We start from the raw sequence: 16,336 nt of genomic DNA, 5'->3' as shown, positions 1-16,336 counted from the left end.
AGAAGAGTCAGTTGGGGAGTGTTACTGTTGCCAATCTTTTTGGATTATGTTCATTTTGAATCTTGGCTACTATTTGGGCCTTGAATTCACATTCAGAACATGCATGTTAATAAGAAGGTGATATAAACAGAGCAAGGTCATAAAAAAAGGCAAGTTGGGTAGTTCAGGAATCTTGTGAAATGAAGAAATGTACCAGCAGGATTATTAGGGAAGATTCATTCATAGCGTGCATAAATAAATGGTGTACCTACCATGAGCCACTCTCATTTTTGACTATTACTATGTGGTCCTTAGGTGGTGATCCAATTGCCTTTCAAGAAACATCCAGTGATGGCTCCCTCCCTCCCTCCCTGCCGCAATTCTCTTTGAATTACCACTATTGCAATGGCAGCAGCTAGGAAGTTGTTTTGCTTTACTCCAGAAATCAATCACAGATTTTGATTTAAAGCTACCAGGAATCTTTAAGATGACTTAGCCCCCCCCGTCCCCCTTTAGGGGTGAAGTAGACAAGGTCCAGAGGCACACAGTTGACTTCTTTAAGGTGGGCTTATTTGTTGGATATGCTCTTTCCAGTTGCTGGATTTGCACTAGTCAGTAGCATCTCTTCCATTTTTGATGAAGTTGTCAGATATCCAAGGAAAGAATGATGTTCGTCATCATGGCATTGAGGTACAGACAGAAAATATGATGAAAGTACATGTGATTACCAAAATATGAGTTCACCCTTTGGAAAATGCCTGAGCCATGTCAATCCATTAATAAATCAACTGGTTTAATGATTTGGCTGATGCTGCCTTGGCTCTTTTACAAAGTTAAAAAAAGAGAAGAAGAAGAAGAAGAAGACTTAAAATGTGTTTCATCTATTCAAAATTTCTTGCAAGTACAGTAATTCACATATGGGATTTGGATTGTGTGTTTCATTTAGTCTCCAGACAGTATCAAAGCACTGTGCCATTGATATTAGTCTAAGACAGGAACCCACACGAGAACCCATAATGTCAAAAATCACTAGACTATTCTCTAGAGCCATATATTTTTTTCCTCACTTCAAATTTAAGACACTTCATATTGAATGACATTTTGGAAAAGCATGATTTTCAAGCGAGTACAAGACAGGGTTTATATAAACAATAAATAATCATACATATTTCTGTCTAGGAAAGTTTGGTAAATAATATGTAAATTGCTAGAACCTACTGTGGGAGAATGTATATCAGCCCACGAAGCAATCTAGAATCCTTACCAGGAGTTTGTGCTCAGAGAAATTGTGGTATAAAATAAGAAGCTTTGGAATATCTGTCCCTACATTCTTTACTCAGACCTCTGTCACCATTGTTTTTTCTGTGCATTACCTGTTACTTTCCCCAACTTCCTTCCTTATTTAAGTTCCCAAAGTTTATTTCTTCACCAGGTCCACCTGGTTGCATCTTTTCACATACCTATCCATGTACTCTTCAATCACGCTTTTCCTTTGCTTATGCATCTAGTCTTTTGTCCATGGTCAAAGAGGAAGTACCTAGAATAACTGGGATAACAGATAGATATGTGAATGGTCTGGTAAAAGTGGAGCCATGGATTTATAAGAAAGTGAAAGACAAATGGAAAGCCTTGGCCATTTAGCATAAAGACAGACTTATGCTCTCCTACTTTCTGAGATACTCACATTTAGTGTTTTCAACACTTCTCCATCAAATAGTTATAATACTTAATGGGATATAAAGGCTCACTTTTTTTCCAAGTTTGGATCTACCACCTGCCTCTATTAGGCTAGTTCAGTTTACCTTGGCAGTCCTTTGAAAGGAGAATTGATTCAATGGAGCTTGTTTTTAATGGCATGTCCTCAACAAATCTATTTCTAATTTATTTTTCTTTGTCAATGTACACTATTTTTGGTACACAGTTAAATAAGCCTTTTGGCCCAATCACAGGCTTTGTGATATACTGTCAAAGAGGATTTTGAAATTTTTCCAAAAATTTTTGAAAAAGGTAAAGCAATGGGATTTTGAATATCTCAGAGGCAACTTGCGTATTACTTTCAGAGCTTTCCTTCAAGGGACTTCCATTGTTCTGCAGTTCTGAGTGAGATGTTTCATCTTTTCCCTGCAGTGGAAATAAGCAACAATAGGGTTGCTTTGTGAGATGGAAAATGATGGAGCCCTTTCCAAATGAGGAGGACGTGGAAAGTGCCAAAGAGCCAGAGGGCCAATGCAACAGAGAATGGATCTGACTTCCTCTAGCTCATAAAAGAACGTAATTCTTTGGAGTTTAGGCTCAGGTAGACCTGCTGAAGGAAGATAATCTTTGAATCCTACAAGGGAGGGTTAGTGTTTTGTGAGGAGAAGCAAATGCCCCATCTCTCCCTGAGCTAAGTAACAATTATGTGATGTGTGGGTGACAGTGAGATGGAATGATGGATAATATGCCTTCTGTCAGCCTTGGGGATGGAAAAAGAAATTAATTCTCACCTGTGAAACACTGATCATTTTGATATCTGTCATGAAAGGGAAAAGTAATTATTAAGTACTGACCTAATACCAAGCACTGTACTATGAGCTTTATATATGCTTTATTTTGAATTCTCACAACCATTCTCGGATTCAGCTAAGATTTTCGTATCTCACTACTACTTATGAGAAAGTCAGGTGTCAGAGTTGGAGGTCATAATAAACAGAGTTAGAGGTAGACTCTAAATCAAGGTCTTTGATGTCTTTTCCGTTATGTTAGGCCTTGGTGCCAATTGTTACCATTAGATTACTAATTTCTGGTTGAAAAGCCAGGCCAACTTCTTGAATGTTCTCTCATAAAACTCTAAAGTCAAAGCTGCTGTCTGAAATCCTTGAGGACTCTTGAAATCAGGGGAATTGTCAAGACATTGGTATCAAAAAGTCAGAGGAAGATTTGCAAATTCCCAGGCACATAAACTAAATTGACTCATAGAGCCAAGTATGTGCTTCCAGCAGCCTGGCTGTTTGCTACCACGGAGATGGTACAAACAGCAAGCGGGTGCAGTGACTGCCAATTCGTTTGCATCTGGTTGTGTCATAGGAACCTAGCCTAAAGCATGTACCAACCAAAACTATCAGGAAAAGTGCCTACTTTTAAATCTAAACTATTTTCTTAATCTCTCAGCATGTGAACACTGAGACCTTTTCCCTCTATGTTCTCAGTGCCAATATTTTAAGATGAAAAACAAGACCATTTAGTAATGAAAGAGTGACTATACTGATGAAAATTTGTCCGAATTTAACTATGATTAATGAGGAACCTTTTCAAAACGTGAGAAGAAAAGGCCTTTTCTTATGAATACCCAATTCCAAGTCAAATTCTGTTTATGAATTTTTGGGTGTTTGAAAAACCTCCATTTAAAACCAGCATAACCATGTTCAGGCAAGCCTGAAGACATGTAATATCTTTACATAATCTCACTGAGAGAAATACCCAGCCCTTCCTTTTAATTAATAATATCATCTAAAGCAAAGATGGCATACATCCGGGTGAGCTACTACTTTTCATCCTTTGTCTAAATGGTTCATTGAGTCACCACCTAATGAGTTTGTGACATCATAGTTCATCACCATGGAAACAACTATGATGACACGTGTTGCCTTATGGTACTCTTAGTCATCAATCAATTCTCACTGATCTGCTAAGTCAAATTCACTTATATCTTCACAACTTAAAAAATGTCCTCTATGCTAATGATCATAATGACCAAAAATAATGATTGTTTTAAAAGTAACCAGAAATTAGTGAAATTGAAAACCGAGAAACAACCATTCACAATCCTACTTCTTTTATTTTCAGTGGTTAATCTTAATTATTACCCATATGTACATTTACTTTTCACATATTTATGAACATGGCAGAGTAAAATAGCCTTTAAAATGTAATTTAATAAGCAATTCTGTATCGTGCTCCTTGTTATTAGGACTTTTAGGTTCTGATTATGTTTTTGGGTTAAGATATATTAAGATTTTATTTATTAATTTTGAGAGACACAGAGAGAGAGGGGGGCAGAGACATAGGTAGAGGGAGAAGCAGGTACTCTGCGGGGAACCTGATGTGGGACTCGATCCCAGGACCCTGAATCACGACCTGAGCCAAAGGCAGACACCCAATCAATGAGCCACCCAGGAGTCCCAAGTTCTGATATGTTTTGAAAGCAACCTTTCATGTCCTAAGAAATAACATAGTTTGCCAAGTAGGTTTTGAGAAGTCAAAGTCTTCTTGTGAGAATAATCTTATTGTATCATGAGGAGGGACATACAAGTTATTTCATTGTATTTTTTCAGGTTTCATAGTTAAAAGCAAAGTTAAGACCTTGTTTCTCTTCTTCATTGTAAGGCAGTAGAGATAATAGAAAACAAGACTATCCTGCTTCCTGGAAGGATATTACCAAATAAAAATTTAGATGTAATCCAATAAAATTTAAGTGCCTAAAGCAAATAAGCCACAAATTATGAATTTTGTATCCTTATCACTCAACATGGAGTATGTGCTCAACAAATGTTATTGGAAGTGAATTTATAGTGAAATGCTTGAGCAAGGAAAACATTTACAATGGAGAATTCTGTTTTCATTATTATTGTGAAAGTTAAATTTGCATGACATTAATGGAGATAGATCTATGAATATGTAAAAATGATTTCACATTATCTCAGACAAGCTTTTCTATCAGGAGAATCTAGGTATCTGGTTGCCGAATAGGTATAAAAAGTTATTCATATGAAAATTAAAGGTGTTTGCCCTGTGAAAGACCCAATGAAGAGAATGAAGAGATCAGTTACATACTGGGAGGGGGGGGGAAGTATTTGCAAACCACATATCTGATGGAGGACTGCTCTCAGAATATATAAAGAACTCTCAAAACAGAACAGTATTGAAAAACAAACCAATTAGCAAATAGGCAAAAGGCACTAAGATACTTCACAGAAGAGGATATACAGATGGCAAAAAGCCCATGAAAAGATGTTCAACCTTAGTAGCTACCAGGGAAATGCAAATTAAATCCAAAATGAGATATCACAGTACACCTACCATAATGACAAAAAATAAAAGAAGTGACACCACAAATTCTGGTGAAGATGCAGACAAACTGGATCATTCTGACACTGCTGAAAGGAGTATAAAATGGCACACCTGTGTTAGAAAAGATTCTGGCAGTTTCTTAAAAAAAATAACAACCAGAAAACTAAAACCTAAACTAAACATGCAGCTATCATATGACCCAGAGATTACACTCCTGGGCATTTATCCCAGACAATTGAAATGTATGTTCACACAAAAACCTCTACATGAATATTTATAAATATTCATGCTATAGCAACTAAATTTGTAACAGCTCCAATCTGGAAACAACTCAGATGTTTTTCAATGGGTAGATGATTAAACAGCCAACCTCTGAAATACTATACAGCAGGAAAAAGGAACAAACTATGGATGTCCACACAACCTGGATAAATATCTAAAGAATCGTTCTAAACCTCTCTAAAGAATTATACTGAATAGAAAGAGCCAATACCCAAAAGCTGCAGATCCTATGATTTCATTTATGAAGTATTTTTGAAACGACAAAATATTCATGGTTGCTAGGATTAAAGGTGGGAATAGCAAGAAGAGAAACCAGAGGCAGCTCTAAAAGGGTAACATGAGGGACTGTTGGAGGAACAGAAATGTTCTGTATCTTGACTGCACTGATGTTAATATCCTGATTGTGCTATTATACAGGAGTTTTGCAAGATGTTAACTTTGAGGGAAACTGGGTAAAAGGTACACCGGAGTTGTCTGTATTATTGTAACTGCATGTGAAGGCAAAAGTATCTCAAAATACAAGGTTTACTTTAATCTGGGATTTTTAAGAAAGATCTTATTTAAAAATATATCTGGTTACAGTTTGCACAAACAACATATCTATAAGAGTTAACTCTCAAAAGTGTCTATTGTATTTCCAGCCTGGGGTCTGTACATTTGGAAAATGTAGCTTATGAGGTGTAACAAAGATATCTAAAGAAATGTATTCTAATCAGATGTTTCCTGTTGAAAACATAGTACTCAAAACTATGACAAAAATAGGAAGAAGTAATGATGTTATAAAGGAGGATGTGGAGAGTGAAAATTTTGAATGTTAGTTTTAAAAATAATCTTCATTGATAGGAACTCCCAAACCAAAACTTCATGTTCACAATGCCATAGTAGGATATTTTACAAGCTAATTATCTTCCTTCTTCTCTCCCTAGTATCTGTCTTCGTGAAAACCAACCAGAATAAATGAAGGAAGAGTTCTGGTGCATATAAATATACTTGTGTAGGGTTCTCAAAAGTTTATTTGGCCATTCAACAAAGATTTCTTCAGAATTTACTATACAGCCAGGCACTGTGCCAGGCATGGGGAAGAGAAAGATAAATAGGACCTAGTCCTTCCTGTCAAGGAATTTCATGTTTAAAGGAAGGAGGGATGCTTTCCTAATAATAGATTTTTACAATACAAAGTAATAAGTCCAGTGACAAAACAAATCATTCAATGGAGCATGGAGCACACAGGAGTGATGCTGAGTTCAGATGAAGAGTTGGGGTGGGCTGGGGAAATGGAGGGCTGTCCCAAGATGAGTTGGGTCATGAACGATGAATAGGTATTAGCCAGGTTAAAGGCAAACAAACCAAAACAATCCAGGGGGAGTTCCAGAAAAGACCTGTAGCCTCAATTTGGATAAATTCCAAGTTTGAGTACACTGAAGGAGTAGGAGATGCCTGATACAGTTAAAAAATGGACCAAAAATCTCTCCCATTTATCTCCCCACATTCTTTGGCTGAGGAGGAGCATACCCATGAACACAGTTCCAAGCGTTTTTGCTACCTGCCTGGCTATGAAACATTAGGACAGAGTTGTGATGGAGATGTTGATGCTGAGTATGACATAAGACATCAGAAAACATTTTTAGGTGTATGCATGTGCACGCACATGGTTGCAATATTTGGTCATGAGGCCCAGGGCATTGTACCATTGACACTCCTATACAATGTTTTCCTGTACTCCTAAACACTATAGCCATGATTATGTCACTGAAATCTCCAACCAGAGAAAAGAAATATATATATATATATATATATTTTTCATTTTATTTATTTATTCATGAGAGACACAAAGAGAGAGGCAGAGACACAGACAGAGGGAGAAGCAGACTCTTCACAGGGAGCCCAATGTGGGACTCGATCCCTAGACCCGGGATCACACCCTGAGGTGAAGGCAGTAGCTCAACTGCTGAGCCACCCGGGCATCCCGAGAAAAGAAATATGTTATACTTATTTAATGATCTATGATCATTCATACAGTTCCATTATGTATACCTTCTTAATTAAATGATGGCAGCCTAATCGACAATGGCTTTACATAAAAAAAAAGACCTTGGTACCACTCCACCCAAGACAGATGATCATCTTAGTGATCAAACTGATCCTGACTTTAGCAATGTAAGATGAAGTAGGAAAGGATAAATCTTAATCTAGAAATTCCTTTATAAATCATCATTTGAACAAAACCAAAAGTCACTTGATAACTATAAAGCCAACTTAAGCTTCCAATTTTTTTTTCAGAACAAATTATTTGTTGAAAACTTCAGAAATAACGATTGAAGAATAAAATGAAAAGTACACACACTTAGCGATAGTATGGAGAAAGCCAGGACTTATTCCAGAATTCAAAGGATGGGAAATGATAGATAAATAAACATTATAAAAAGCAATTCTCATTTTGGTTAATAAAAAGATTTTACTAATAAAAAATATTTTGCTTTAGAAGTAGTGGTATGAATCTATGAAAATAAATAACAGCTGGGTATTTATTATTATATTAGGATGTACTGAAATGGCCCCAAAGGCAACAAGAATCGTTAAAAAAGAAATACTCATATGTTCTATTGACTTCTAATTCTTTAGAACTTTTAAGTCATTTGATAGTATCTTATATTTTTCTTCAAAAAAATATTGCCTGATAGTGTTTTTGCTGAGGAAAGACCTTTTAATCTGCACGGCTAAATGTAAAATATAGACTATTAACTAGACACATTTATAGAACTAACAACCAAGTGGACAGCATGATTACAAATATAATAGCTCACCATATAACAGCAGGAGAGACCTATATGAAGTGTCTGGATTAGGCAAAATGCTCTCTGACTCTGTCAGGTAACAGAATTGCTTTGGCCATTAAACTGGGGCTTACCCAACAGTGACTCCATACAAAACCATCAACTCATCGGCTTGAGCTAATGCTGTACTTGTAAATTTTTATTTTCCTTCAGTTTGGCTAAAGGTTGCTTTTATTTTACTTTTTCTTTTTAAACATTTGATTTATTTATGAGAAATAGAGAGGCAGAGACATAGGGAGAGGGAGAAGCAGGCTCCCCATGGGGAGTCCAATGTGGGACTTGATCCTAGGGAGCCAAAGGCAGATGCTCAACCACTGAGCCACCCAGGCACCCCTAAAGTTTGCTTTTAAATACAAGTTTCACTGGTTGTTGGGAAGAAATCCCCATGGATCACTGTTGCGATGAATGGGTACCTTTGACCACCCAACCAATGAGACTCTGGGATGGCCATGATGACAGCTCCCAGAACCAGGCCTTGAGTGAATCTAGAAAGGGTCTGATTCAAGAGGCTGTTACTGAAATACCTGCCTCCCACCTTGCCTATCTGTCATCTTTCTTCATCCATGCCAATTTTAAACTATCAGGCAAAAATATAGGCATGGTGTCTCCAGAAGATCACTGCTAAGATTCCCCTAAGAAGGGTTGGTGCTTATTGGCAATACCCTCTAGCCTTATACCTTTATGGTTATTTTGTCAGGTTAAGTCCATATCACTTTGGAAGGCACAGGGTATCAGGAACTGACACTCTGGGCTAAGTTTCAATGGTAAAGAAGAAACCGAATAAGTAACAAGTCAAGGACTTTGGATCCCAGGAATGGGTCCTAATCTGGCCTTCTGGGGGCATAGAGTTGCAGAAGTTAGGGGACTCCAAACATTTTGATTTCTGCCTGTCACATTTTAATTCCATGACTTTGTGCATTTTACTTAACTTCTCTAAATCTCATATTTGTAAAATGGGTAAGCACCATACCACCTACTTTTCAGAATCTTTGTTAGAATTGAGAGATAGCAGAGGTTTTAGCACCCCAGTGTAGTGCCTGACACAGGGTGGCTCCTCAAGGGCAGTTTTTTTAATGCATAAAAATGTGGAAAACATCTAGCTCAGTGCCTGAATCAAAGAAAGTTCTTAATAAATTAAACTTTGTTTTACTAATGAGAAAACTTCTGAAAACTGTGCCCAGCTATTGTGTATGAAAGGCCACAAATCTCTCAGCCCAAGGAAGGAAAGGCATCTGTGCTGTAAGAAATTTTTCTCACTCTTGACCAAGCTTAGGGCACTTCATCGTCCTCCCACTGAGACTGAAAATTTGCACCATTGGAAAGAGAAGTGAATTCTAACATCTATTTAGAATTGCAGAGGTGAGAATTGTTCCTTTTTGTTGCCAGGAATCGAAACAATACAGTTTACAAGACAGAACATTTTCCTCTTATCTGCTACACACATTTAACATTTTCTATTTTGGTTCATTATTAATCTATAATTATTCTCTTTTGTGGAGTTGTGAAATCATAGCAGGAGGTTACATTGCTCAAAGAATGAATTCTTTCCTGAACAAGGAAAATTGGAAAAAATATAAGCCCCAAAGGGACAAATACCTTCCCATTTCCTGAGGCACACTGAGAAGTCTACAATTAGCTCAGTTTCTAATAGTTTCCACAGCTCTGCTACTGGACATATCTCATTTTTCCACCATGAGCGTGGTAAGAATTGCCTAAATCTAGAATATCTCTCCTACCCTTTCGGGCCCTTATCACCTATTTCCTAATTGAAGGAGGGTGAAGAGTGAGTTGGAACTTCCTTTAGAGACTTGCATTTCTCTTTCATTCTGACATCTTCCTGATGTCTCTTCACTTGTTCCTTCCATTTGATGCCACGCTGCCTGGTCCTCAAATAAAGATGACAGAAAACAAGGTCCTGGTATGTCTTCACTCCCCAGCATATGGCTGTCCAAGTTGATATGTTCTGAGTGCAGACAGCACATATCGTATGCTCAGATGTCCTCTATGGCCTCACTTCCTGGCATCCATTCAGGAATAAAGGCAATGTTGTAGACCATGACTACAAATATAACAAGTATTTCCCCTGAAATACAGTCATTCCACTCTTACCACTTCCTTTTGACCTAAGTTGATATATTAAATTTAATTATTGTGTAACTAACCACCACTTAAAGGACCTCTTCCCCCTTAATGGGATTTGCCAAGAATATCTAGGACCAGCCCTGGAAGGACAGACTTTGTTGTGGTATTAAAGATAGTGTGATATAGTAGAAAACACACAGACTCATGTCAGGAAAAACTGAATCCAAATCCTTCATCTGCTTTTTGACTATGTAACCTTCTTTTTATTAAAAAAAAAAAAATTCCTTTTAACTTTTAACTTCACTGGGTGTGGAGCCCAACTTGGGGCTTGAAATCACAACCCTGAGATCAATACCTGAGCTGAGATCGAGAGTCAGATGTTTAACAGACTGAGCCACCCAAGTGCCCCTTGACTATATAATCTTGAGCAAAGTATATAATCTCTCTTAGGCTCTGTTTCCTTATTTGTAAAATGAGGAGAATGGCACCTACCTAATAGGGTTATTTAGAGGATTAGAGAGTTAATGATTTACAGTGATCTTAGAACCTCTTTAGTGCATAATTAGCTCTCAATTAATATTATTTATTGTTATTTCTGCCCTTTCATCCTCAAATTTTCTACCACTATCTTCTAGTAAAGATAGGCCCAGAGCTCCTCAATGGTGAGAGTGTATCTCAGGGAACAGGTGTATCTCAAGGAACCCACCATCCCCACACACATCCAGCCAAAATATATTCCCTTTGAGGACAATTTCACAATTATAAATTCACTACTTTAATCTGGATTTGGCTACTTAGCTTCTTTTAAAACACAAATGTTCCTGGGAAGGGCAACATACTAAGCCAATAAAAAGTAACATCTATCATTTGAAGTAACACATTCTACTTAATTGTGCCATTTCTTATCTTAGCCTGTTACAATCCTATAAGGTAAACCTTATCTGACAAAGTCCAGACATTTAGGGTTATGGGGATAATCAGAGCAAATTTGGATAAGAAGTCACCTTGTCAAGTTTCTTTTTTTTTTTTAATAAAAGAAATGATGGAATATAAACAATCTAAGATATTTGTAGACAGGCTAAGAATAAACAAAATAAGCATTGACTGGGGTATTATGGTAATATCCTTTCCAAGGCAGACTCTGACCTTGGGAACAGTATTTCTGAGGAACTCTGAGAATATTAACTGTCCAATGAGTTCTTGTCTCTTGAATACTTGTAAGGCGTATGACAGTTGTGGTAAGTCACCAATAAGTCACCAGCGATGTAAAAGGATATAAAAAGTATTGAGTGGAAGGTGATCTGGGGGGTGAGTGTTCCTGGGAATCCTAAGAATAAATGTCTGTCCAGGACATGTGGATTCTTGTTTGTTGGCAAGAGTGGAGTAGGACAGAACCCTAGTGAAAGACCAGAGCTTTACCCCAGGGCTCAGATGTCTATTTGCTAATTAGAGCACGTACCACCTCTCATAATCATTGTGCAGTTGTGTTTCCTAAGTGACTTTTTGTATCACACAGTTAGCTGGAGACAGAATAGAAGCAATGAGAGCATAGGCTCTAGAATCGGAAAGATCTAGCCTTACATGACAACTCTATTATGACTGTTAAGTTGTTCTGTGACCATGGGCAAGTTATTTGATTTCTTTGAAACCCACATCCATTACATGTGTGTTACACAATATTCACTGTGTAAGGTCATGAGAAAATTAAGTCAGGTAATAGAGTCGAGAAGATGCAGTTGATGCTCAATGAATGCTAGTTATTTTTATCATGGAGGCATCTCTAAACCGTGAGCTCCTGGAGGTCAGGGACCATGCCTTACTCATTTTTATATCCCTGATGCCTACTGTAAAGTTAGGCTCAATAAATGAATGTTGACTGATGTTTAAATGAACAAACCTTGAGAAAAAGTGCTTCTCATGTGCCCCAAAAAAGTTGCAGCGTAACACAAGAAACGATCAGATGGTGCATGTCTACAAGAGCACATGGTGCACTGAATAAGGAGAATGCCACTTTTAGTTAATGCCTCTGTAGCTGCTTTGCCATTTACTCATCATTTACACGAAATGAAAAGCCACAGGCCCTATTTTCAGCGACGAACATATGCAAGTTGTCAGATGCTGGAAAAAAAAAGGACTTGGGTTCTAGGGAGACAGTTGAGTCCTGAGTTTAAGGGGGAAGGCTCCCACAGCAGACACTCCATACATCCATTTCTCATCCCACTCAGTGCATCAGAGCTCACACCACTTGCCCAAGCTCCGTACATGTGTTCGAAAACAGTTTGCCAGGTTTGCTCTAGAAGAGAGCAGAACGTATCATTCACCCATTCACTGCTTACTCATCGACGTGTGAGTAGATTTCTCTACTTCCTTGGACATGATGAAGCAAAGGGGATGTAACAGAAATAATTCTATATTCCAGAAATTGTGAATTCTTAAGGGGTTCTTGAAGAAGGTAAGGCTCTCATCACTTGAAAGGGAATTCCTGTGGACTGAGAATCTGGCCTCAGGTGATTTTTTGTGGTTCACTGAATGAATCAAGATTAGGTTGCAAAATCCACCAACAATAATAGTAGCACTGTCCTAAGGCTGAGACACAATGATTTGAAAATGCAAATTACAATAGTGTAGTCAACGGGACTATGTGACTTCACTCTACGACTGCTTTGCCCATTTGAACCTATAGTGCATTCAGTTTCTATACACACGTGTCACTCTCTGATTTAACCATTTAGGCCTGCAAGAAAAAGATTAGGAAAAGCAAAAATTATGCACATACACTATATAGATACATATTTTAAAATGATAACTTTAATGAATTTACACTTATTCTTTAAAAGTGTACACGGTATCCATAAAGAACAATGATAGGACACAGAATCCTGGATATGCAGCTGTAGCAAAGGAGTAGATGGATGGTTAAGCAGGTAACAGATGTATGTCCGGGGTCTGAGAAGGGATAGCCACACTGTTTGCAAGAACTTCTTGTATTGCCAGTTTATGATATTGCCCATGTATGTGTATCAAAGAAACAAAAAGAGAGAGAAAGGGAAAAAATGATTAAAATGAAGTTCTTATTTTCTTCTGTTACAAAACAAAGCATTATTTCCGCCTGGATTATTAACTGTGTACCTTGAAACCAAATCGTGTTCTAACAATATCCCTGTAATTAGAAACATACGTATCTGCATATGTTACTGCCAAAGTACGTAGGTATTTTACTGGTGTTAGTCATCAGCATATGGCAGGGGAAGCACTGCCAGTGGGCAGAAGGCTTCACAGTATTTGGGCCAAAGTGGTAAAAGGAGGCCGTGACTCCGTACGACAAGGTGGAGATATGGTCCTAGGAAATGAGAGTCTCAAACACTTACCTTTACATTTTAGTCCACTTCGTCAAGCCTGAAGCCATTGTTGCTTCTGGCCAATCCCCCTGGTTGGGTCCCATCATTCTACAAAACAAACAAAAGAGAAACTCTAGATAAATATCCTTATATATCCCTAATCCTATTCATACTATAAAACATACAGCTTGTTACTTTCTCTCGAAAAATAAAAATACCACGTTTCATTCCACCCTCAGATCACTAAGGTCCAGCATTACTATGCTGATCTGCATATACCCTGATGTTGATGCAGCCAATGCTTATTTACAAAAACCTTAACACATCGGAAGGAACAAATCAGCTTCCGTATATAATACTAATCTATGCTTTCCAATAGAGGACAAAATACGACTAAGTCCTATCCCAAGAACAAAACAAAAACAAAAAACTTACCTGGAATGAGAGTGTCTGTAGAAATTTCTCTAAGTCTTGAACCAACTGCCCCAAATATAAGGCAGATCCAACATAAAGACATCTTCAGGTGAGGTCAGGGGTCCAGAACAACCCATTACTGTTGCTGAAATAAAAGCTGGGTCTCCATCAGGGAGGGATGAAATTATCAGGAATTACCAGGGTGCTGTCACAAGCACAGATTCTGCAGACTTGCTGAGTAATGACACCTCAGCTCCTCGTACCTAGTTTTAATATCTTGCTGGAGGAAACCAGCAGCTGACAGAACAGGAGGGAGCTCTGGTCCTTTTGGTGAAGGGTGTACTCTTTTCTCACACTCTTTTCTCACACAAGTGTGAAACCCTTAAGCAGGAAAATCCTTAGCTTTATGGGTGATAATAGTCCTAGAATGGGTCATCATTTAAGCCTATTAAGCCAACCTGCTATTAAGGTTGAACTCCATTAATAAGGTCAGACCACAACATGCCAACAATGGGAACCCCTGCTTTAGAAGTAGTGAAGCTGATTTCTACAAACACTGTTTCCAGGCTGGTTTTAAAAGGGATCTGTAAGAAGAAGATGAAGAAAAAACCTCACTCAAATAAAGCAATGACACCTGGGTTTGATGGAGAGGTGGATTTCATTACCACTCATCCATACCTGCTTCCCTCCCTAGGGGTGGAATTATATTTTCTCCAAGGCACTGAAGTCAGATTTGGATTGAGTTGTTCTGCTGCTGAAATGGACATGGGAATGGAAGTGACTTGTATGATATCCAGACAGAAGCTTAAGTCATAGCTTGTTCTATGACCGAGGTCTACTTCTGTCTTTGCCTGTGTCATAATGGACACCAATATTAAGAGAGACTCCACCATCGCTGTGGGTCCCCTATAAGTAGGTAATGACATGGAACAGAACCATTTGCTAATACTCACTGAGCATGTAGTGTAGTTGAAAAATAAATCTTGGTTGTTGTAAACTGCCAAGACTTTGGAGTAGTTTGTTACCACAGAACAATCTAGCCTATTCCAGCTGAAATGGTTAACAACTTGGAAGAAAACAATTCCGTGGTTGAAATGTCTCTGTTCATATTATATTTATAAGCTACTCGACATAAGTAATTAAACATTTGTCAATTTCCTGATGGTGAGCATCTTCCCGCAACAGATAACTGAAAGAGAGCATATCTGAACTCACACATTAGAACTATCTTATAATTGGTTGATAAATTGTGATTTGCCTCATCATGTGATTTGAAGCTGAAGTGCTCGTTTTTTCTTTATTGCTGAAGGAGCTATCAAATTGAAGGTAGTCAAATGATTGGAACACAGGTCTACCGATAGGCTGTTACCCATTAACCCCAAAATGCACACACAAGAAAATCTAGTCACGTATGTAATGAAATCTAAAAGAATGGCAAGACAAGGTTGTTGGTGCTAAGCAGGCTTTGGCTTTTTGCCTCCCATACAGCTCCACTGCTATGGAGTGGCACTTCCCCTAGGCCACTGGGAAGGCAGTTTTAGAGGCTCTATGACTTTACATCTGTAAAGATTTTCTTGAGTTTGTAAGAAAAAGCTTTGAGTGGCTATGATCCCAGGGAAAATAATCAGGGCAACAGAAAACCAGAAAGATCAGTAGGCAGAGGGGGAAAAGCCATCATATTTAAGGCCATTTCCAAAGAAATAGATATATTTAATTATTTCCTTGTGGTTTTTCAAGGAAAACGATATATCGGAAAGTGGTGTGATAGGCAAAAGTAACAAACTCACCTCACAATTGTTTTTCTAGTTTTTCTTCAGGCTTAAAGAGTTAAAGTTACACCAGATGTGGAAGGACAACAGATGGGTGCATTCTGATGACTTATAATGTTGGATAATAAAATGACCTAAGACTCTATTTAGAGAAATAGAACAGCCACACTTGGGCTGTTTACAGACTTAGAAATATCATGATAAGCAAATGTAGGCAGTTCAAAGGAACGATGAAAAAAAAAAGGACAAGTGGATAAATAATGATCTGATGTTGTTGCGAAAATGTAGTATAACTCCTGCATTGTTAATATAAACACAGATGACCTCTGCATTTGCTCAACTTTCGTCTTCAAGACAGGAAACAGCAACTGATCTTTATCGGGAAAGTAGAATCTTCCACTTGCTTCTGCTGTGCTGACATGATGGTTATGTCAGGGCAGAGCGATGTCGCTATCTCTTCCAAGCACATGCTGACAAGCCCGATAGGTGCTTGAAAGAGAAGCTTATCCCGGGCATGGGCTTTGTGCGTCGCCGAGACAGCATGGCCAGTGTCACAGGGTGGATCAAGAGTGTGCACGTGTGGAGTATG

At 38.1% G+C, this 16,336-nt stretch overlaps 1 protein-coding gene and 1 long non-coding RNA gene across 8 annotated transcripts in view; both read right to left on the bottom strand.

Moving 5' to 3' along the window:
• NRG1 (neuregulin 1) overlaps positions 1 to 16,336 on the bottom strand; it is a 1,074,255-nt gene that overhangs the window by 306,072 nt on the left and 751,847 nt on the right. The gene's annotated exons all lie outside the window — the stretch shown is intronic.
• Positions 13,013 to 15,967, bottom strand: LOC140604807 (uncharacterized). The gene is made up of 3 exons (XR_012007629.1): positions 14,000 to 15,967; positions 13,595 to 13,672; positions 13,013 to 13,207 (listed from the first exon to the last, which is right to left on the bottom strand). It is a non-coding gene; the product is annotated as an uncharacterized lncRNA (long non-coding RNA).

This window comes from Canis lupus, chromosome 15 (genome assembly GCF_048164855.1).
Source record: "Canis lupus baileyi chromosome 15, mCanLup2.hap1, whole genome shotgun sequence".
Classification (NCBI taxonomy): domain Eukaryota; kingdom Metazoa; phylum Chordata; class Mammalia; order Carnivora; family Canidae; genus Canis; species Canis lupus.
The sequence above is the reverse complement of the archived record's forward strand: the minus strand, read 5'-3'. Positions and strand labels throughout refer to the sequence as shown.